We start from the raw sequence: 25581 nt of genomic DNA on the forward strand, positions 1-25581 counted from the left end.
AATGGTTTAAATTCGTTTATTATATATTTTTACATTGTGATTTTAGCTCATCCGTGTATTAAGTGACAAAGTTCTGTACCTGTAAATTGTATTTGGCTGTATAACTTAAGCAATTAAATACAACTGCATTTTCAACCTTGTGCTCCGTCTTAGTACTTTAGTCTTGAGTTTTAGAACAAACAACGTGCAACAGATTTAGTGAAAAATGTACAAGATAAAAATAGATGCATAAGAAAATCATATGTTTTGTAAAACGAAAATGGCTATCGGCTTGACAAGATTTATTGATAGAGAAGCACGAAAAGAGTGTAAGAAACTATTGAAAAAGCAATGTTAAATGAAGGGCAGAATTTACAATTTTTCCTGACATTTTGATTACAAAAATATAACGAAGTTGGAGATTGTTCAAATATGATATATTGAGTGTAAAGAAGGGTTTAGCGACAAATGGAATTAAGAACATCAACAACGACAAGAGATGTAATTAAACGAATTGGAATGTGATTGCGGAGCATTAAGCTGACATGATGGATAATAAGGAATTCATGGCAAAGCCGGGAGGTGTCACGAACCAAAACGGAATCACCATGCTTACATGTGTTAGTAATTTTCGTCATATATCAGGTGAGCGAAGTCAGTCCTTGTAAAAATCATATCATACACATATCCCTTTTAACACCCATAGGCGTTAGAAAAAGAAAAACAAACCCGTACGGTTAGTTTGATTTGTTTGTAACTATCTGCATTTGAAGAAGACATGTTTCTCTTCAATTAGCCGGCATCAACAACATCAATATTTCTAATATCCGTTATACGATATTTTATACGCTGTAACATCTCTGAAATGAACATGCAATCCTGTGAATATGTTTAACGTCGTATTTTTGTTTTAAGACAGATGTATTACGCCTTCCTGTCTTGGATTGTTGGATGTAATCAAAAATTGTCTGATGTTTGGCACAGTTCTCTTAAAGACATGGAAGTCGTATACACTACGCAATAGGGCACCACCGTCCAAGAAAACATCATAGAAAGAACATTTAATACACGCAAACACTCAATGTTGAGAAGTAAGCAATACCTTTTACGAGCTTGACATGACTTTCAAGCAGGGCTTTTATTACTCAGAGACTGTCGTTAACATGGAGTTAACAATAGACGTTCGAGAAAAACACGCGATTGGACCTATCTATTTGTTCCCTGTTTCTGTGTTCAACACATTTTGAGATAATCTCAACTCATAATATTATTGACAGGCGTACCTTACCTTTAGTAACAGGGCTTTAAAAATGCAATCGTCGATATAGGATTACACATGCTAGGGTATTTACACTGTTGTAAAACGATGTAATTTCAATACAATTAACAGAAAAGGGCAGGTCAGAATAGTATCGTTTATTTAGGACAAAGTCGTATTGCTTTCATTAAGGGGCTGAATGTTATCCTTGATAAGAAAATAAAGCCATCATTGCACTGATAAATATCATTGCAATGATCCATATTTACAATTAAATCAGTATAAAAAGCACATGAAAATGAATTAATTGAACGTATTCAGTGTGATTGAACGAAATAATCCGGCATTGCAGAGAAATGATAGACGCAACAAGAAACAAATGATTTAACGCACAGCAGTGTTACTGGACTGATTTCTCTTGCGTGTTCTTGACAAGAAGTTGAGTTTGTTTTTAAAAGGCTTTTAACAATTTGCAATCAAACGGTAGTATGCCTTTGTGATCGTTATTGAATGTGTTTGCGTTCTTCAAATGTGTCCAAGCAATCAACAAAAAGAAACTTTTCTGCTTCCTTGTTATATTTCTTAGGCTTATTAATGTTCCACTTTCTAATTGATGTAATATAACTGCTAAGATTTTAGTGAGAACAAAAAAGTAAGATTGAACGATGCCTCAAGATATCAAACAGTTTGCAAAGGACGACAACTCCAGGGTCATTGCCCAGGGCAAGCGCCGTAAAACCGCATGCCATTTGGTCAATGTTGACTCATCATAAACATACGATGATGTTGTTGATTTTATGAATTTCAAAAGGTAAAAGCGACTAGCAATGAACTATTTTATGGCAGCTAATCGGTATCCAGCAGGTTAAGCGTGCCTTCAAATAGTATGGAATGTGTAGAAAATGATGGATGTTGGTCGCATGACATGGTTATAAGTCGTTGAATGTCACGATCCGATTTGGAGGCGGAAAAAAAATCTGGGGTTCAGCATAATGCAAAACTTGAAAATAATTAGCTTTTCCAACTAGCCTTGTCGCTGTAGTATTCATTGTATTATTGTAGATCTTTTCAGCCATTCACTAACATGAAGCGTTTCTTCTCTAGTCTCTCATCTTGTCGTTTGCTCTCATACAGGCATTATATCCTAAATATCCGTCGTCAATTGTCGCTCCCATGTTGATGTATTACTGTTAAATCAATTATGTACAGTGGTGATTTGTATATATGTACACAATTATCAAATGAGTTTTTTTTCTTGGCAAGCAACAAAGAGCTGCATGGCTTTTACATTGAGCAAATAGTTTGATTCAAGTCATCAAAAATATGGTTCCATTTTTTCAATATTTCTTTTTTGTAACAATAAACCAAAATGCTTTTTTTAAAATTATTGTTTGTTGCCTTAATATTGCTTGATTTGCAGTGATTGTGAGCTTTACTTTATATGTTTTCTTTTAAGTATATATGTACAGACTCAATGGACGAAACTTATCATCTAATAAATAAAATCATAAACCTTTTACTAATTTGATTTACTTTGTTACTTGTAACCGACCATATAATGAAACTAAATCAATAGGTATGAAGACACCAAATAACATGTTCGATTTCGATCATAACACTTATTTTTAGTTCTTCGGGGTAACGCTTTTCTATTTTGCAATAGAGATTTACAAACCACGAAAGAAGACAAAATCAATTAAATGTTAAAACATGAAATAACAAATTAGATTCTCATATTAGTTTTTATTATATGCCTATCCATTTCCTTTTCCATATCCAACAGTTAAATACAGCACGCCGTATCATGATACTGTCGTTTTCTGATTCCGTATCATGCGAGTACCGTGCGTAATCTGGGAACTACTTTCGCGTTGCTAAAATAGCGTGACCAAAAACAACTGGTTAAACCTGTCTTTTAAATGCATTAAATTATCTAACTTTACTCACGCTCAAGAAGCATGTACATATTCAGAAACATGGTTCTCATTTTCATTAAAGAACCATGAGAATAAGCACGAATCAGAGAATTCCAATCCATCTAGACAGCTGCTTCAGTAAACTGGTTGCTTGACATTTCGAAGATCATAAATTGTTGCATTATCCATGTTTATTATCATAAACAATAGCAGCTTGCCAATAAGAAAGCGAATTCGCGTCATCGATAGACTGAAATAGCGATTGACTCACGAACTTCCCTCAATTCTGCATATTATGATCGTCAAAACATCCCACAAATATCCACTTCACAAATAAAAGGACCGTTCAAGAAGTTCGACGATTTCTAAACTTTATGATGTATTTTGATTGGTTTTGTATAGAAAAAGGAACATAACTATGTTATAAAGGATAAATGGATAATTATTTCTCTGCTATATGTTGTCCCCTTAACAAAACCCAGATGATATGCCAATTAAATAATGGCCTAAAATAATAAAACCGGTCTGAATATTTATCAAGAGGTTTGAGCCATTGAACGGGGTTTATGTTTAAACTTTCAACTACTGGACATGTTATGTAGTTTTCCATATATAAATTCACTGAGATTATTCTCGCTTCAACCTTGACACAATGAACGCATTTCCCAACACCAACATATCTGCTACAAAGCTTCTGGTAATTGAACCGATATAACAACCAACTTCAATGGCAACATAATGCTTATGGGTAAAAGGAATTTCTATGTAATATAGCATTTTTTTCATTTCATTCATATAGAAAGGGAATGTATTACTATTTTTTAAACGAAAATACAATGGAAAATCAGAGACAAGCCGAGTATTCAAACATTTTTGTTTTAATCATGTTTAGACTCCCAAGACTAGGGCCAATTACATCGTGAGATTAAAACAACCAGTGTATAGTTACATGATTTTCCATCAACCTATATCTCCAAATCTTAAACAATGGTGCGGGTTGTTGGCTTTCTATTTTTTCGGTTAAGGTCTTATATGTTAAAAGGCATAAGTCTGTCCACGTTATTTGTTATCATCCTCAATAAAAATTAAAGTTTTTAAACAACCTTTGCCTTTCTATGGAGTTTGTGAACGTTAACGATAGACAATGTTAAATACGTATGTCACACACGTTATTATACAAACATGCTCAGTGTCGCAGTCAAGCTTCAGGACATTGCCTTATATCATCTGAACTTTAACACGACTTTCATCAGGTTTACGAAATATCTATAGAAAAATCTCCTTGCAAAGTGTTTCTTTTTATATTTTTTTCTAAAGACACTCAAGTTTAAAAGATTCCCAGTCGGCGAGTTTTATTTGCCCTTTCGATATCATATCTTGTTTCATTGTGTTCATACATAGATACCTAATCAATGTTGACATCCGTTCAAAATAAAGATAGAAATCTGTACGGCTTGTGCCTTTCACCATGAATTGTTTCCCTTTAATTTGCAGCTAATGTATTATCAACTTCATCAGTATTTCTAAAATCCGATGTTATACGCCGCTGTGTCGCTTAAATCAAATTGATTCAAGGAAATGCATAGCTGTGAAAATGCTTTAACGTCATATTTGATTTGCAAGATACATTTTATTGTGCCTTAATGTCTTTCATCGTTTTAGAGGTTGACAAGCGATAGTCAATTTATTTATTGCTTAGGTTTTTCCTTTTTATAATTGGAATTAGGTGGCACAGTAGGTCAGCTTCGAATTAAAGTCATGGCATACCATAATTGGATACAGTCGCCAAGCATAACATCATAGCCAAACGCATAATCCATTCCAAGTCTCATTGTAGGAACTACATCATTGCGGTTCTGCATATGACATTTTGCTCTAATTTATATAAGTAGGGACAATAGTAAGTTTGACATTTCGTCTGCAGCTAAAGGCCAAAGTTAACCGTTTTCTTCCATGACCTTTCCAGGTAAATCAAAAGATGACAATAATTCAAATTGTATAAATGTTGCTGATATGTATCTCTTGTTTTGTTTTTGTAATAATTTTATTCGGCGTTTGTGTTTTAGCCATGTGTTTTCTAACAGGATGTTTTGTTTCTGTAATTACTTCATAATCGTTTGCGTTTTTGCCATTTGGCTCTAAACTAGGTTTACGGACAGTTTCAAGACTGATACACACCCATTTTCTTATATAACATATATGTACTGTTTTGTTTACGGAGTTTAGTGCTTTGTTTCATGTTTCTGGTTTGTGATTGTTTGATTTTGTGTTATATGTCTTTAACGTTTATAGTGTGCCATTAAACGGGTCTACTGAGCATTTTCTGTATTTTTACATATAAATATATTAGTTGTAGTTTCCCTTTTTATATTTCATTGCGATTTTCCTTAGACTTTTTGCCTATTTCCTCATTAGGTTATTGGAAGCAAGGTTACGCTATTTACTCAAGGAAGGCGCCTCATTGGCGCCATATCTGACGTGAAAGATAAATCATGTTATTTTCCCAGGCGAGAAATAACGTGTTCGACAAACATTGAATCCACTTATTTTTTCTCAATTTTTATAGACAGCCGCAACTACACTTAGAATAGAATTGGTCGCCAAAGTTACAATATTAATAGCACATACTACTCGTAAAACATTGAAAAAAATATATGTAAAATTAATTGAAACATATTCGTTTAGACATTCAAATGATATTTGAATTTTAGAAGAGTATGCATCATGGGTACAGAAAAAAACGCACACTACTTTCTTATTATTTTTAAGTTATCAAATGTCATAACTTAAGTGGACTTTGCGACCTTCTTTGATGTTTCTAAAAGGAATCATGTAGAAGCACCTTGTATATGCAATACTACAGATAAGTTAAAAACGCCGGACGCTGTTCGTTCAAATTAAAACAAAAATAACAGGAGAAAGACTTTACGCATAGGCGTATTTATCTACAAATACGAAATACTCCGCATAACACTTTGAAGTATTCGTTTGGTCCATAGATAATGAACAAGGTCGTAGGCTAGTAAACTATATTTCTTCACATTTACCGACTTGAAGAGACTTATAGACACATCTTTATGGGGAAAGTAGTGTTACGAATAGTTAATGATAAAATGACGATGAATGGCAGTCGGCTCCACTATACCAATTACAAGCCGGATCTAAGCTAGTCAAGTGATCACCAAAGGATCTATATGAGTAAACATGTTCCCGGAAGCAGAGGCAATGGTCCTGTCCATCTCCCAGTTACCAGTGTTGGCTCCGCATCGCGTGACTGCCAATCTCATCTCCGGCATCGGATCACGTCCAAATAAACAGTTTTGGGCGATGTAGAAATCGGCGAGTAATAAAAACATTTAATATCAAGGACGACGGGGTGATTTTAAACATTCAAAATTGGCGTTAAACCATAAACAGGCCAAACAAAGTTTATTCGTAATATATTGGTCTGATATTGCTCCTAAGCCTGAGCCAGTGAGTTTTTACCATGCCAAGGCAGATAGTCCAACATTTAAAAATAGCATTATGCTAAGGTCAGACAACAAAATACTGTATAAAAATAATCCATATACATAAAAGGATCCCTTAAAAGTTGAACTTCCATTACACATAGTGATTAGTTTATATCAGCATATCCTCACATTGAATAATTTGCATATATTTTCACGTGTGACAAGTTGTTCATATCTTCATATATGTACTGCATGCATCGAATCAGCACTATGTGACATGTTGTATTCACGTTATATAAATGTATTTATGTTCTATGACTACGTACCCTGTGGGTATACGTCATATAAAATTATGTTTTTTTTTTCTGTTCCGTTCTAATATGTTGATATTGGGTATTGCTTGTTGTCGTGTGGCGCTGTGTGTATACGCTGAGCTTACGATTGTTATTGATGTTTGCTTTTCAATTGGCACTTGGTTACACGTTTTGGCTACTTGCCTTTCACTGTTGTTGCCATATTTTTAATAATCTTACCGTTATCCTACACATTCTTTGAGGACATATTACCTCTTACATTTATTTTAAGCTAAATGGAGCTTATTCAAAAGGACTAAAAACAACGCAAACTCTTCTAAAAGGTTTAGTTTAAGCAATAATATTTTTTACAGTCTGGTTTTGTGAAAATGTGTGTGTGGAAGAAATTTCATCAGTCTCTACGTGTTGCAATATGTTGCCCTCGCAAGGCGCGAGGTCGTTAAGTTGTCTTATAATTTGACATAATGTGTCACAGTAACTCTTTCTCTTCCACAATTTAGCATACGTAGACACGGATGTGGTTACAAGTGTTAGGTTATGGACCAATAAACTAGTTTGAATCCCCAGAAGTCTCGTGTTCCAGGCGGCGAAAACAGCATGCTTCGGTAAAGATATGTTGATAGGTGAGGACTGTTTGTGGTGTTTGTACGTGTGTATTTAAGGAATGAATTGCGGGGTTGATGTCATTATCGGGGTATGAACGCAATTGGGTTGGTCAATGTGTGTGGAGTCCAAAGGACTCCACGCGTACTTTGACCGACCCAATTGCGTTCATATCCCCGATAATGACATCAACCCCGCGATTCATTCCTTATATTTACACCAATAGTTCATTATTTCATTCAAGAATTGTTAAAAAAATACTTCATTTCATTTAAGAAAACCTTTCAGTAATCCGTTCTTACACATTCTGTAAATAGAACGACCCGACTATAACCGGAAACATTTTTTTCAAATGACGTCACAATAACGCGGGAAAAGATCAACCACTTAAAACGTAAAATCAAAACAATTCTGGTACCAATATATTTAAAATATAATAAACTTACACTTTTAAAAATGTTGATCTATATTTTACAGGACCTGCAGACACAATACAACCAATAACAAGATCAATAGTTTTCATGTATATTGTTATGCAATGAATTACGATCCGAACATATCCGAAGATGTTGCGTTCATCGATTGATGAACGCAATTGCCGAAAGGCAGTTCATTTAAGGAACGGAAGTTGAGGTGTAAATATATCTCGGTCAGTGTCATTTTAGTGGTTACACATTTCCTCTAAATAGGGCTTTGTATTTTTGACTGCTGGGCGTTGCCCTGTATTTTCAATCGTATAAATGCCAAGTTAAGTTACCCTTATTATTGATATTGTGGATGTATGTGATGTTTGACATGCGAAAATCGAACTATGAACAAAATAAAGAACTTACGCTATCATAATAGCGTGAGTATCTCCCACACTTGTTCAATTACAGCATTTTAGCAAAATGAAATACATGAATTATTTACTCACCTTTGCAGGTAATCGGTTTTGAAGTGTTGCCATGCATAATGGAGTTAACTTTTTCAATTCATTCCCTACAAATCAATATGAGGTGTGTGCATTCTGGTAATGGATATTGAACGCCATAGCAGTGATCCGATGTATTAAGCTGATTTAGAAACAGAAGAGTATAAAAGGGTACTTCATTTTAAATGATGGGGTTAAAAGGCAAGTCCTCGCTATGTCAATTTTTACCATCGAGCTTCGCATAAAAGCACGAACTCTATATCAAACTGTGCAACAAATCTTTACCATATATGCAATTATAAAAATGAATACAAAAGTGGTTACGGAATTACATGAAATGCCAGAGACATGCTTACAAAAGAAACAGTACATGAGACCTGCATAGGCTACTGCAATTACTGCTCATTAATCGCTAGATTACCCGTGCTTTAATACAGTCAGGTTAATCTTCAGGTTTTTGGAATATTATTTTTATACACGACAAAGAAGGGTAAAAGGGCACAAGATATTACTATAGAGGATAACAATAGTTTACTGCAAAGTCCAAAGTATTTGATTTTGGTAATCGAATATTCGAATATTCGATCGAAAGAATTACCTAATATTTGAATACCAATTTTGCCATTCGTTTACATCCCTAGTATTTTATTATATTTGGAATTTTCTGATGGCTTCCCATTTATTGTATAAAATGATAATCTCTTGTTAAACATGAACAAGGAATAAACAGCTTACATCGTAATAATAAAAACATTGTCACGTAGTATGTCCAACCAAGAGCACGTAATCATTGCCATTCCAAAGCGGTTAGTACCTCCATAATTGTATGTAAACAATGTGTTGATGTATTTGTGGTATGTTTGTAGTAATACTACGTTTTATGTTTCTTGTTCAGTCCCTTCAGCTCCCTAAAAACTTCCTCTTGACAGGGATCATTCATGATTGTTTTACTTCAGGGCTTATCCTGCAGTTCCTATTGCATTATTGCATCCAGAAAGAATGGTTTAAATTCGTTTATTATATATGTTTACATTGTGATTTTAGCTCATCCGTGTATTAAGTGACAAATGTCTGTACCTGTAAATTGTATTGGGCTGTATAACATAAGCAATTACATACAACTGCATTTTCAACCTTGTGCTCCGTCTTAGTATTTTAGTTTTAGAACAATCAACGTGCAACAGATTTAGTGAAAAATATACTAGATAAAAATAGATGCACAAAAAAATCATATGTTTTGTAAAATGAAAATGGCTATCGGCTTGACAAGATTTGTTGTTGATAGAGAAGCAAGAAAAGAGTATAACAAACTGTTGAAAGAGCAATGTTAAATGAAGGGCAGCTTTTACAATTTTTCCTGACATTTTGATTAAAAAAATATAACTAAGCTTGGAGATTTAAATATGATATATTGAGCGATATAAAAAACAGGCTTTTTCGCATAATAGCAAGGACCTTTGCCTGGGACGTGTAAAGAAGGGTTTAGCGAGAAATGGAATTAAGAATATCAACAACGACAAGAATTGTAATTAAACAAATTCGAATGTGACTGCGGAGCATTTAGCTGATATGATGGATGATAAGGAATTCATGGCAAAGCCGGAAAGTGTCACGAACCAAAACGGAATCACCATGAAATGTGTTAGTAATTTTCGTCATATATCTGGTGAGCAAAGTCAGTCCTTTTAAAAATCATTTCATACACATATCCCTTTTTACACCGATAGGCTTTGGAAAAGAAATACAAACCCGTACGGTTAGTTTGATTTGTTTGTAACCATCTGCATTTGAAGAAGACATGTTTCCCTTCAATTTTCCGGCATCAACAACATCAATATTTCTAATATCCGTTAGACGATACTTTATACGCTGTAACATCTCTGAAATCGAATTGATTCCAGAACATGAATTCCTGTGAATATGTTTAACGTCGTATTTTTGTTTTAAGACAGATGTATTACGCCTTCCTGTCTTTGATTGTTGGATGGTAATCGAAAATTGTCTGATGTTTGGCACAGTTCTCTTAAAGACATGGAAGTCGTATACACTACGCAAAAAGGCACCAGCTTCCAAGAAACGTCATAGAAAAAACATTAAATACACGCAAACACTCAATGTTGAGAAGTAAGCAATACTTTTTACATGACTTTCAAGCAGGGCTTTTATTACTCAGAGACTGTCGTTAACATCGAGTTAACAATAGACGTTCGAGAAAAAAAACGCAATCGGGACTATCTATTTGTTCCCTGTTTCTGTGTCCAACACATTTTGAAATGATCTTAACTTATACTAGTATTGACAGGCACACTTTACCTTTGGTAACAGGGCTTTAAAAATGCAATCGTCGATAAAGGATTACACATGCTAGGGTATTTACACTGTTGCAAAACGGTGTAATTTCAATACAATGAATAGTTTCCATTAATTTGCCAGAAAATGGCAGGTCAGAATGGTATTTTTTATTTAGGACAAAGTAGTATTGCTTTCATAAAGGAGCTGAATGTTATCCTTGATAAGAAAACAAAGACTGATAAATATCCTTGCAGTTATCAATATTTACAATTAAATCAGTATAAAAAGCACATGCAAATAAAATGAATTAATCGAACGTATTCAGTGTGATTGAACGAAATAATCCGGCATTACAGAGAATTGATTTACTCAACAAGAAACAAATGATATAACGCACAGCATTGTTATTGGACTGATTTCTGTTACATGTTCTTTGCAAGAAGTCGAGTTTGTTGTTAAAAGGCTTTCAACTATTTGCCATCAAACGGAAGTACGCTTCTGTGATCGTTATTAAATGTGTTTGCGTTCATCAAATGTGTCCAAGCAATCAACAAAAAAGAAACTGTTCAGCTTCCTCGTTATATTTCTTTAGCTTATTAATGTTCCACTTTCTAATTGATGTAATATAACTACTAAGATATTTTGAGATCAAAATAGTAAGATTGAACGATGACTCAGGATATCAAACAGTTTGCAAAATATGCAAACGACAATTCCGGGATAATTGCGCAGCGTAAGCGCCGTAAAATCGCATGCCATTTGGGCAATATTGACCTCGTCGGTACCATACGATGATGTTGTTGATTTCATGAACTCCAAAGGGAATAAGAAACTAGCAATGCACTATTGTATCGCGGCTAATCGGTATCCAGCAGTTTAAGCCCTCAAATAGAATGGAATGTGTAGAAAATGATGGATGTTGGTCGCATAACATGGTTACAAGTCGTTGAACGTCACGATCCGATTTGGAGGCAGAAAAACAATCTGGGGTTCAGCATCATGCAAATCATGAAAATAATAAGAGAGCTCGTAAATTTTTGCAGATTCCCGGTCAAAAACATGACTTGTGACGATTACAATCACGATAGTCACGACAAGAGGTACGATAACTATGACAAGCATGTATACGCCGACGATAACTGCAAGCGTTACGATGACGCTGATAATTATCGCCAAGAAGGTGGCAGGCACTACAAACGCTACATATCAATCATGCATTTTAAAAAAGCAGTAATTTTGTAATATTTTATGCTTCTAATTTGCTTTGTTGATGGCTACTTCACAGCTGAAAATGTTTTCATTGAATGTCTGCGATATCATGCCTTGTCGGTCTGATTCTTGCTTGACGACCACAATATTGACATCCCAGCGCACAATCTTAAACCTGATAACGAACTGTTTTAGACGGTTATCATGCTGATATCAGTTTATGGAGGATACTGACTTCTTGTGAGAGTAACGTAATTACGTGCGGTAGAGCTGAAATAGCTTTCACGTTTCGTAAGAGATTAATACATGCGTGTCTCAATAACATACTAAATGCTATCGATGTATGCACTTTTTTAAATATACCCACGCAAATGTTTTGTATAGATTTACCTGCTTAAAACGACTTAATATATTATAGTGAGATATTTTGCTAATTAAAAGCGCTTATCCTTTTCTATTGAACATATGTTCATGAGACAGTAGCTGACGTTTGTAATACAAAATTATACGACTAAAGTCCAAAGTTATTCTACATTTACAAGACTCGTAGATAGCTATAGCCGTATACCTGTTTAACTTTGCCCATAAAGCAATACTACGCACGACCATTGCTACGTTACTAGTCGAACAATTATATGTCATAATTTATGTTTGTAACCTCGATTTATATACATGTGTTACCTCCTTTGAAGCTATTGACGACAGAAGGATACTGACATCTGAGCACCGGCCATTTGTCATGTCAAATGTTCAAATTCGTAATGGCGTCCATTATATCTAACAGCTAAACGCTAACGAGTACAATGAATGCAAAATTGGCGTCCGTGCAACCTTTGTGATGGCTCATTTAAAAGTTTTAAGAGAGCGAAAGCCCTTATCACAGCTTCTCAGCGGAGGCTCTCTAGGAAGTATTTTAAAGAGGTTTTTGATAACATTTATATTGTGGCAGCAACTGATAACAAGTTATTCTTGCGCTTTCCTAAAAATGTTTAACTATAAAAGATCTAACGGGATATCAAAACATGCAGTTATCGGTGAAAAGTACGATGGTGATGTGATAAAGAACGGTTTTGCTAGTTTTCACCGATTTGTATTTGATGTCGGCTATAATGTACCGCTGTCAGAATTTGAGCTTGGAGTAGAAAATTCGACTTACATATGGTACCACGTTCGGCGTCAAGACTGTTATAAATTTGTGTTATGCAAGTTTTGTTTTTGTTATATGCAAGATGCATTCAATGGTCGTTTTCGCATGCATTACGTTAGCTGATTATTTTCATTTCATATCTTCGTGAAACCATCGTAAATAAACCAATAATCTTGTGTTCGACTTACATCCATTACATACGTATATGTACTGTTTTAATGTTACCAATACATAAACTAACTATTTCTATTTTAGTTATTTATTTTATTACATTGTGTTCAAATCAACATTGTAGTGGATATATTAAAATAAATGAATGACAATATCAAAGTATGATACAGACTTTTTATACTCTCGACGTAGAGCGAAAATATAATGAAGGAATCTAGATAGCAGTACTTAAAATAAACAAGCATATTAAGTTATACCAGGCAACAATTGCAGTCTTATTTCGCACATGTTTTGCTCGTGAAATGGTTTTTGACCAACATAGAATTGCTAAAAACATATTCTGTTCAGATATGGGGTGTATGAGTTCATCCCTGATATTTGCTTGATTGATTAAATTTGTGGATTTTGATTAAAACACGCACAATTTAATCGTGGTAATATATTCAGCATTAAATTATATGTAATATCTTGATTTTTAAAAAACATAGTTTTCGGAATATATTTTCCTCACAAAATAAAAAAAAACACCGTATCACACAAGGCTAAACTATTCGAAGTATGGATCCTTGTACTTAATTATTGTCCACTATATTATGACACACTATACTTGATAAGTCGATTTTATAAATTTGGTTATTGATAACGATATTTTATTACCCTTGTGTGTTGTTGCATTGTGTGTCCCTTGTTTGGTATCATGTCTTGTACCGTGTGCTTATTAACTGAGTTCTTTTAATTTTCGTGCCCGCATGTTTGTCATGCATTATTAAGAAATGATCTTCCAGCGATATTTAATAAATAGGAAGACTAGTCAATGTGTCAAAAGTTATCAAACAGTCCATTTAACCTTCCAATCACACGAGTATCATCGATGGAAATAACAGGCAAAAGTTCACCAGCAAAACAATGAGTAAAAGTAAGATATCCAGTGGCCAACGAGCAACGGAATTGTCTGGTGACTGTAAACTTATCCGTGATTTTATAGGTAAACGTCAATCTAGTTTTGTGAACTCGTGTTTCACTGAAAGTCCTAATGCGTTTATCCAATCACGTATTGATATAGCTATTTTAATACGTGTATACTCTGTTTTTGATGTTTGTCCGTTTGTGTCGCTCGTTTAGAGTCTTTCCGGCCCTTAATTTGTGCCTCTAAACATGGTTGATCTTTTCCAACTAGTCTTGTCGCTGTAGTTTTCATTGTATTATTGTAGATCTCTTCAGCCATTCACTAACATGAATCGTTTCTTGTCTAGTCTCCATCTAGTCATTTGCTTTCATACAGGCATTATATCCTAAATATCCGTCGTCAATTGTCGCTTCCATGTTGATGTATTACTGTTAAAATAATTATGTACAGTGGTGATTTAGCAAATGTTTTTTTGACAAGCAACAAAGAGCTGCATGGCTTTTACATTGAGCAAATAGTTTGATTCAAGTTTCAAATATGGTTCCATTGTTTTCAATGTTTCATTTTTATAACAATAAACCAAAATGCTTGTGCTTTTTTAAATAATGGCCTAAAATATTAAAACCAGTCTGAATATTTATCAAGAGGTGTAAGCCATTGAACGTGGTTTATGCTTAAACTTTCGACTACTGGAAATGTTATGTAGTTTTCCATATATATATTCACTGAGATTATTCTCGCTTAAACCTTGACCAATGAACCGTATTTTGCAACTCCAAAAAATCTGCCACAAAGCTTCTGGTAATAAAAACGATATATCAACCAACTTCAATGGCAACATAATGGTTTTTAATGGGTAAAACGAATTTCAATGTAATATAGCATTTTTTCATTCATAGGGAATATATAACTATTTTCTGAACGAAAATACAATGGAAAATCAGAGACAAGCCGAGTATTCAAACGTTTTTGTTTTAATCATGTTAAGACTCCCAAGACTAGGGCCCATTACATCGTGAGATTAAAACAACAAGTGTATACATGATTTTCCATCAACCATTATCTCCAAATCTTGAACAATGGTGCGGGTGCGGGTTGTTGGCTCTCTCTTTTTTCGGCTAAGGCCTTATATGTTAAAAGGCATAAGTCTTTCAACGTTATTTGTTATCATCCTCAACATTTGCCTTTCTACGGAGTTTGTGAAAGTGAACGATGGACAATGTTAAATACGTACGCCTCACACGTTATTATACAAACATGCTCAGTGTCGCTGTCAAGCTTCAGGACATTGCCTTATATCATCTGAGCTTTAACACGACTTTCATCAGGTTTACGAAATACCTATAGAAAAATCTCCTTGCAAAGTGTTGCTTTTTATTTTTTTACAAAGACACTAAAGATTGAAAGATTCCCAGTCGGTGAGTTTTATTTGCCCGTTCGATATTATATCTTGTTTCATTGCGTTTTTATATAATTTCGAGACTTTGTCAAGTTTTATTGATATACATAGATACCTAATCAATGTTGACATCCGTACAAAATAAAGATAGAAATCTGTACGGTTTGTGCCTTTCAATATGAATTGTTTCCCTATACTTTTGCAGCTAATGTATTATCAACCTCATCAGTATTTCTAATATCCGTTGTAGGGGATGTTATACGCCGCTGTGTCGCTTAAATCAAATTGATTCAAGGAAATGTGGCTGTGAAAATGCTTTAACGTCTTATTTGATTTGCAAGATATATTTTATCACGCCTGAATGTCTGTCATCGTTTTAAAGGTTGACAAGCGACAGTTAATTAATCCATTGCTTAGGTTTCTCCTTCTTTTAAGTGGAATTAGGTGGCACAGAAGGTCAGCTTCGAATTAAAGTCATGGCATACTATAATTGAGTAAAGTCGCCAAGCATAACATCATAGCCAAACGTATAATCCATGCAAAATCTCAATGTAGGAACTACATCATTGCGCTTCTGCATATGACATTTTGCTCTAATTTATTAAAGTAGGGACAATAGTATGGTTGACATTTCGTTTGCCAGCTAAACGCCAAAGTTAACCGTTTTCTTCCATGACCTTTACAAGTAAGTCAAAAGATGACAATACTTCAAATTGTATAAATGTTGCTGATGTGTATCTCTTGTTTTGTTTCTGTAATATCTTAACTCGTTTTGCCATTTGGCTCTAAACTGGGTTTACAAACAGTTTCAAGACTGATACACACCCAGTTTTTGTATATAATATATATGTACTGTGTTGTTTACGGAGTTTAGTGCTTTGTTCCATGTTTCTGGTTTGTGATTGTTTGTTTTTGTGTTCTTTGTGTTTGGCGTTTACCGTGTGCCATAAACGGGTCTACTGCGCTTGTTTCTGTAGTTTTTCACATAGATATTAGTTGTAGTTTCCCTTTAATTGTTGATCCCTCTGTGCCAATAGACTTTTAAAATGAACTCATTATCTAATTGTCTTGTCCTTGCAGTTTCCCTTTTTTATTTTCATTGTATAAATTGCCTGTAAAACAATCAATCGTTATTATTTGGTTGCTTGATTTGTCTTTGTAGTACAGCAGCCAATTGTATAAAAGTTGGTTAGATTTAACCGCTGGTTAAAGTTGTCCAGCGGTGAACTTTAACCAAGTTGGCCATTTTATCCAAACCGTTTATCCGTTTGTATAAAGGCAGGAAATGCGACGGCTAAGTTAACCAACTTGGACAACTTTAACCTAACCAAAACTTCATGAAAATACCCACAATGCATTGATAAACATGGTTCCGGTCAGTGCGTGTTTACCGCATTTTTCTGTTATCATCGTTGACTTTTTCGGCATTTACCACGACATTACGTAAAGGTCTTTGAATTTTGATGAAAAAAATACCGAATAAATCCATAACCGCGTTTAACACCACAGTAGCGTAAATATTTACCTATTATTTTAATATGCAACAACATATTGGGCTTATGGTGAACCTTTAAAAATGTAAATGACAAATGAATATCTAATATTTCATCATCACGGTACAGTAATTTAATAATAAAATCGCACTTACCTGTTTCATGTGCATATTTCCTCTTTACTGTATAGAATTCTGTGCATCAGCAGATTTAATGACAAATTTCATTAAATCTGCCCAGCATATTAAAATGATAAATACCAAACACCTGAAAAAACTGTCAACAATGTATACGCTCCTTCTGTCAAAAATAGTTTTACAAATATTACACATGCAACATCTGAAGGGATTTGCTCATTCCAGAAACAGGGGTGTTGAACTTTTACTTAGCACAATATGGTTGATATTGCAGCAACTGAAAATGCATATTCCTGCAAACATCATTCATATAATCTTCTTCAATATACCGTAACAAGTTTTAAGTGAATACAAGCTGCCAATAAATTGTATGTGCTTACCCGAAAAAAAAGTATCACTTTCATTAAAATGAAATGGCTTCGTCCATTCAAGCGTGTGTTTTGTGGAAGATGCCATCAAAGGAATGTATAGTCAGTTTCAACTTTGTCCTTGAAAAAATAAATGAGTTTTATGTGGGGCCATTGCTATTGATACTTATTTAATATAATTATTATGTTTTTTACATGTTGACATTAAAACGTTTAGTTTTAATTTATATGTTATTCAAAATAGTACCTTTGATTGTTATAGTATACGAGTATTATTATTCAAATTTAAACTCAGTTATACTATAGGTGACTTTTGGTATCAGTATCAATACAGAGAAATTATTAGTTTACAATTTAACCCTCTCAGCATGATATTGTATTTAATATACTTAATTTATTCTCTATATGGCCTTAGTTAAACCATTGCGTCATTCCAATTCCACTTACCAGGACCACAAAATCAACATACATGGAATATAACTTCTTGTCTTTACTATCATTAAACTATGTAAATAAATTCAAAGTCAGTGTGTAACAACATACACATGTATTTAAGATTATCAAATCTTTAATATAAGTGCTGAAGAGACATGCAAATTTATTAAAATAACAATAACAGCAAGGCAACAAACCACACTCTGGCAATAATGTATCTATTTTATCATATTTGTTATAAGATTTTTTTTTAAAAAAACCATTCATCATTTAGACAAATTGTTTTTTATTTAAGCTTTTTTAACAGTTAAGGCAGTCCTGTGTTTATATCAGAAAATGTAAAATACAATTGTTTATTTTACAATCCAGCAATTAACTGTCAAATGAATAGTTTACAAAGAAAACAATTAATAGTGAAAAATAAAATATAAAATGACATTTTTGGTACATTCCAATTAAAAATAATAATCAAACTAAACAATGTTTCAACATGAAAAGTGATATTTATAATTTCTTTTATATTACACTGTTGGTATAACCCATTAGTATGATAATATGAATTGCAAAAAAGATCTAAGAAAACAAATCTGATGAAAAATATAATAATTAACAATAAACATTTATTATTTAACCCTGTCAATACAAGATAGGACGTTGACAATTAAGCCCGCTGGGAGCAGCAATTTGAAACGTTTCCTATTCCTCTCATGAAATTTTAAGTTCCACTTTGTGGAGTTTTCTAAAACAGGAGTCTGTCAGATAAACTTGGTCATCCAGTGGCTACAATCTGAAGAAGAGTAAAATGAATATTTTAAATCTTAGCAATCATGTATGTGCGTTTTGGCATTTGAACATATTTAAAAGGTAGATGAATGATAGTATTGCCAATGAAGGGAAAGCCCATTTAAAACAACATGAAAAATAACCTTTATAAGTGACAAGAGCTGGACTTTCAAAACATAATTAAATGCAACTGAACAGAATGCAATTTGGGGTCTATAGTACTCAAATTTTCAATTCAAAACTACTTAATAAGCAATAAAGCAGAAATATAAAATGTATAAATGTTCCTGTAAAACTATATTAAAATGTTCCCAGTTCCCTTAAGAGGAGTATTCAAGACAATTTGACATCAGGGAGACAGACTGACAGAAAAACAGATATTCAACATCCTGCCCAAAACATGTGGTAGGATGGGCATTCTTAATAATCCCTATTCAGTATTTCTCTCACTTTATTATATGATATTTATGTTCATGTTATGGCATTAATGGAGGTTGAATTATGAAGAAGCCAATTATATAAATATACATATATATTATTTTATTCAAATGACTGTACTGAGTATACTGCTAAATGTTTTGAAATATGTTTTCAATTTCACAATAAAATTTTGTTAACAAACTTTATACATAACCTGATAATGCCATGTATTACCTCACTGTCCTTGATGTATTAGATCTGGTGTCGGTTCCATTCCCTTATGTAGCACACTTGTGTAGAACTACTCAAGACTGGTTCTTCCGACTTTGGCTGGTAAAACCACTCAACTGAAACATAAATTTATTATATACAATATGAGATAAATAATGTATCTATCTTTTTATCTATGACATGTTAATTGAAGGATACAGTTAAGGTCTCAAATCACAATTATGCTTACATATACTGGTACTCATTTATATCACGCACGCACGCACGCACGCACGCACGCACGCACGCACGCACGCACGCACGCACGCACGCATACACACACACACACACACACACACACACACACACACACGTACACACACACACACTAACACGCACGCACGTACACGCACGCACGCACGCACGCACGCACGCACGCACGCACGCACGCACGCACGCACGCACACACACACACACACACACACACACACACACACACACACTAACACGCACGCACGTACACACACGCACGCACGCACGCACGCACGCACGCACGCACGCACCACGCACGCACGCACGCACGCACGCACGCACGCACACACACACACACACACACACCTCTTTATGTGTTTTCAATAATATAATTACATACAACTGAACAGTAGCAATTATCCTCCTGGGTGCCTCTACTAGGGTGTATTAAGAGAAAGCTGTAGAAATAGACTTTAGAATGGGTAAGATTCCTTGAAAATGACGTCATTGCTGTCAACTTTTCTCAATGTTTACACACGGTTTACTTTGATTGTAAATATGTGCAAAAGAAACAAAATATGTTTAAAGCGAGGGTATGTCTATACACAGTAAGGGCGAGACCTACAAGCAATTGTTGGTCTCGGCCCAGAGTCGTGACTTGTGTAAGATTATGGAATAATATGCACACAATAACAAGGTAAATATCGTTCTTAAAATGCAGCTTGTTGTCACTGTACTGTTTCAAGGTTCCGTGGATAAGTTTCATGCGAACATTGGGTCACAAATAAGAAATTGATTTTGTCTTACCTCTAAATTCATGACTATCATGGATATCGATGTTATAACATTTGTTTTCTATTTAGGCAGAGTCCATGTGTCTGTAAAATCGTCGAAATAAGTTGGGAATCGAGCTTTGTTTATGTCTGGTCCGCCATCTTTGTTTTGGATAAGTCAATTAACCATACTCCCAGAGGTCGGTTAAATTTTGTCTAAAAGTCAGCCGAATCACGCGCTGGTTAGGATAATTTAATTTTTATACAATCGGTTTTCGGATAACTTGACCAAACCAGGGAGATAACCAAAAGATAACCGCTGGTTAGGACTTGTCCACGTCTATACAATTGGCTTTATTTTAAGCGGCAGATATTCGATTATGCAAACTGATTTTAACCACTTATTTTAAAAATATTTAAATATTAAAATGTATTTTTATATTTAATTGCGATTTACCTCAGAGTGACTTTTGCCTATTTCCCCATTAGGTTCACGGAAGCAAGGTTACGATATTTACTCAAGGAAGGCGCCGTATTGGCGCCATATCTGACGCGAGAGATAAATCATGTTATTTTCCCAGGCGAGAAATAACGTGTTCGACAAACATTGAACTCGCTTATTTTTCCTCAATTTTATAGACAGCCGCAACTACAATTAGAATAAAATTGGTCGCCTAAGTTACAGTATTGATAGCACATACTACTCGTAAAACATTGAAAAAAATATATGTTAAATTAATTGAAACATATTCGTTTCGATATTCAAATGATATTTGAATTTTAGAAGAGTAAGCATCATGGCTTCAAAAAAAAACGCACACTACTTTCTTATTATTTTTACGTTATCAAATATCATAACTGAAATATACTTTGCGACCTTCTTTGATGTTTCTAAAAGGAATCATGTAAAAGCACGTTATAAATGCAATAATACAGACAAGTGCCGGGCATCCTTTTAGTTCAAATTAAAACAAAAATCAAGCCCACCAGCTAAAAAGAGTCTCAAAGACGTTTGACAGTGGCAGTCTATACGGGTTTTATTATGGTAAGTTTATTGCCTTAAAAATAACAGAAGAAAGACTATACACATAGGCGTATTTATCAACAAATACGAAATACTCCGCATTACATTTTTAAGTATTAGTTTGGTCCATAGATAATGAACAAGGTCGTAGGCCAGTAAACTATATTTCTTCACATTTACCGACTTAAGAGACTTATAGACACATCTTTTTGGGGAAAGTCGTGTTACGAATAGTAAATGATAAAAATGACGATCAATGACAGTTTGCTCCACTACACCAATTACAAGCCGGATCTAAGCTAGTCACGTGATCACCAAAGGATCTATATAAGTAAACATGTTCCCGGAAGCAGAGGTAATGGTCCTGTCCATCACCCAGTTACCAGAGTCGGCTCCGCATCGCGTGACCGCTAATCACATCTCCGGCAATATTCGGATCACAGACGTCCAAATAAACAGTTTCAAGCGATGTGGAAATCGGCGAATAATGAAAACATTTAAATAATATCAAGGACGACGGGGTGATTATAAACATCCAAAATTGGCGTTAAACCATAGACAGGCCAAAAGAACAGAACTACTGTACATAAATACTCCATATATATAAAAGAACCCTTAATCATTGAACTTCCATTACACATAGTGGTAAGTTTATATCAGCTCATCCTCACATTGAATAATATGCATATATTTTCACGTATGACAAGTTATTCATATCTACAGGTATTGCATGCATCGAATCTGTACTATGTGACATGTTTAATTCACGTTATATAAATGTACTTATGTTCTATGACTATATACCCTGTAGGTATACGTCAAATAAAATTATGTTTTGTTCTGTTCTGATATGTTGATATTAGGTATTGTTTGTTGTCGTGTGGCGCTTTGTGTATACGCTGAGTTTATAATTGTTCATGATGTTTGCTTTTCAACAGGCACTTGGTTACCTGTTTTGACTACTTGTCTTTCACTGTTGTTGCCATTTTTTAATAATCTTACCGATATCCTATACATTCTTTGAGGACATATTACCTGTTACATTAATTTAAAGCTAAACTTATTCAAATGACTATAGTTACGCGAACTCTTTTAAATATTTTAGTTTAAGCAATAATATTTTTTACAGTCTGGCTTTGTGAAAATGTGTGTGTGTGTGAAAGAAATTTCATCAGTCTCTACGTGTTGCAAAATGTTGCCGTCGCAAGGCGCGAGGTCGTTAAATTGTCTTATAATTTGGCATAATGTGCCACAGTAACTCTTTCTCTTCAACAATCTAGCATACGTAGACGCGGATGCGGATATAAGTGTTAGGTTATGGACAAATACACTAGTTTGAACCCCCAGAAGACTGGTGTTCCAGGCGGCGAAAACAGCATTTATTGGTAAAGAAATGTTGATGCGTGAGGGCTGTTTGTGGTGTTTGTACGTGTGTTTATCTCGTTTAGTGTCATTTTAGCGGTTGCATAGTTCCTCTTAACGTTTTTTTGTATGTTTGACTGCTTGTCGTTGCCATGTATTTTCAATCGTATTAATGCCAGGTTAAGTTACCCTTAGTATTGATATTATGGATGTATGTGATGTTTGACGCCCGAAATGCGAACTATGAACAAAATAACGAACTTACGCTATCATAATAGCGTCAGTATCTGCCTCACAGGTACAATTACAGCATTGTAGCAAAATGAAATGCATGAATAATTTACTCACTTTTGCAGTATTGATCTGTAGGAAATGAATTGAAAAAGCTAACTCCATAATGCATGGCAACACTTCAAAACCGATTACCCAGGTGTGTGTTTTTCTGGTAATGGATATTGAACTCCATAGCAGTGATCGACTTGACTTTGTGCAGGTTGACTTGACTTGATTTCCATGTTATATTGATGTATGAATAATGCATACTCACACTGCCTGTGTCTGTGGATATCTGTCTTACTATACAAGGACAAACACCAATTTTGATAGAAGATAAACGCGAGCAAATTGTTATTGAAGACAACACAGCCCACAATCGTAATTGTAGCAAATATTCCGCGTTGTCTAGAAATTATAGTATTTAAATTAGCTCATCATTAGTTAAACTACAAACGAAGAATCTGACTATAATGACCATGTTATATGAGTTAGTTTTTGAAAAACAATTAGATATTCGACACCGAAAATAAGCTCGTGAGCTTTGCCGTTGTCATGGAGTTGTATATTTTGTTGGTCTTGTTGTCTTGGTCCATACTGCTTTATAAAGCTCTAATAGCCATTGCATTGATTGTCAAGAGAAATAAAAAAGTGTTTGTCTATGGTATGTGCGTGCCTAAAATGCATCAATTAAGTTTAAACAATGCTAGAGTAGTGTATTTTTCATTTTATGTACATAGTGAAAAAACATGTTATTGGAACAAGATCCATCGCAACTAAAACATACTAGGATCGTTTTAATGACATGTGATTACTAATATACGGTGTGTTAAATACATACAAATAATAAACTCGACAACCCTGACACTGCTAGAATACGGAATACATTCAAAAGTTTAGGTCGTTAATATACATATTTGTCATCATCATATAAATAGAACATTTCATAATTGATGAAATTATCATCACATTTCAACAGCATGCACAGTCCGCAGCAAATTTCAAAGCTTGTGACACACAATCTGAGTAAACCACAGAATTGTCAGCATAATGAAGGTGCTAAATTACAGGAAAGGTTCGGCGCAGGATCATGGTCGATCTCTGGAAATTTAATTGTCAATATTAATGGAGATGAAAAGAACAAAATTACATACCGTCACACTGGATGGATACTATTTTAATGCCACGTGATCACCGCTGCTGAACATTAAAAAAGTATTCTTTCTATGCAAAGATTTTAAATGGAACATGACAAAGTGCAGAGTCATCATACCAACCGTTGTATTTATTCAAAATGTATGGAACAAGTGTGAGGATGTGTACTATGTGTAACACACAAACCAGCTTGAATCTCATTGAGCGTCTGCATTGCTGACCCTTCTAAGGCTGACCTTCAATATAAAAATATTTGTATACACGTTTGGCCTGTCTTTCAATGTCTGTTAAACCTTTACATTGTTTTTAAAAACAGAATCTTTGTTAAAAGTTTGCTCTGTAATTTTCATTGCACTATAAAGAATATGTATGACCTATTGAACAACAGTGTCGATAGTAACGAAACTTTCCCTAAAGCTCCCTTTCATTAACTTGTCTCATGTGTGTTCTGGTTATATTTTAGTGATTGAATAATCTTCACAACACTACTGCCAGGAGACATGGAAATAAAGAAAACATTTCACTGTGCAAGTCTTTTTATTTTTTGAACAAATCTTATAATTACGTTTGCAAATGTTTTTCCCATCATGTCATGATTACGACTGAAATAAATCTTGGTAAATAAAGTATGCCATATCCTTATTTGTTTTAAATACGGCGCGAATGTAATTCTCCCGTGAAACGAAATGGCATTCGGTAGATATAAAATACTGCGTCAATAATTTCAAATGGCAATGTCCACTGCTTCAAAAGGTTGCTTTCTGTAAGCAATACAAGATAAAAAGTTATATTAATAGTTTAAATAGCATTATATAAATGAATCAAACTATGATTAATGTATGAGGATTCAGTGGAAAAATATTTCAAGTGAATATGAAGATTCACGAGACCGATTAAATAATGCTAGTCCCTATTTTACGTATATATATATATGTACAGGTGTTGAAGAAACGATGGATTTCTTTGGGTCAATCAATACAAATATCCTTTTAAGATTTATTGAAATTATCCCGTAGTATAATGGATCCACATTCCAGCTTAAGCATGCTATAATATCTCTGACAAAGGGTATAAATTTAAGGGTTTTCAATTATTGATGTGATTTTGTGGTAAAAACGGGTATTTTTTTTCTTACAGCATAAAGTTTATTCAAATCGCTTTCAACGATTATGATGATCTAGATAGTTCACTACATCATTACTGAAGTACAAACAATACGAATGATATCATTTTGTGCAGTTGATAGGCGGACATGTAAATGTGTTCGATAGATATATTAAAGCACTTTAAAAACAATTTATGCGTACATGTGTATGTTATGCATACAAACGGAAAT

General features: G+C 34.2%; 1 pseudogene; it reads left to right on the forward strand.

The window, feature by feature from the left end:
* The first annotated feature begins 1902 nt into the window (after positions 1-1902).
* LOC128208382 (histone-lysine N-methyltransferase SETMAR-like) overlaps positions 1903-25581 on the forward strand; it is a 29099-nt pseudogene continuing 5420 nt past the window's right edge.

The sequence above is a fragment of the Mya arenaria genome, chromosome 11 (assembly GCF_026914265.1).
Source record: "Mya arenaria isolate MELC-2E11 chromosome 11, ASM2691426v1".
In the NCBI taxonomy this organism is placed as follows: Eukaryota; Metazoa; Mollusca; class Bivalvia; order Myida; family Myidae; genus Mya; species Mya arenaria.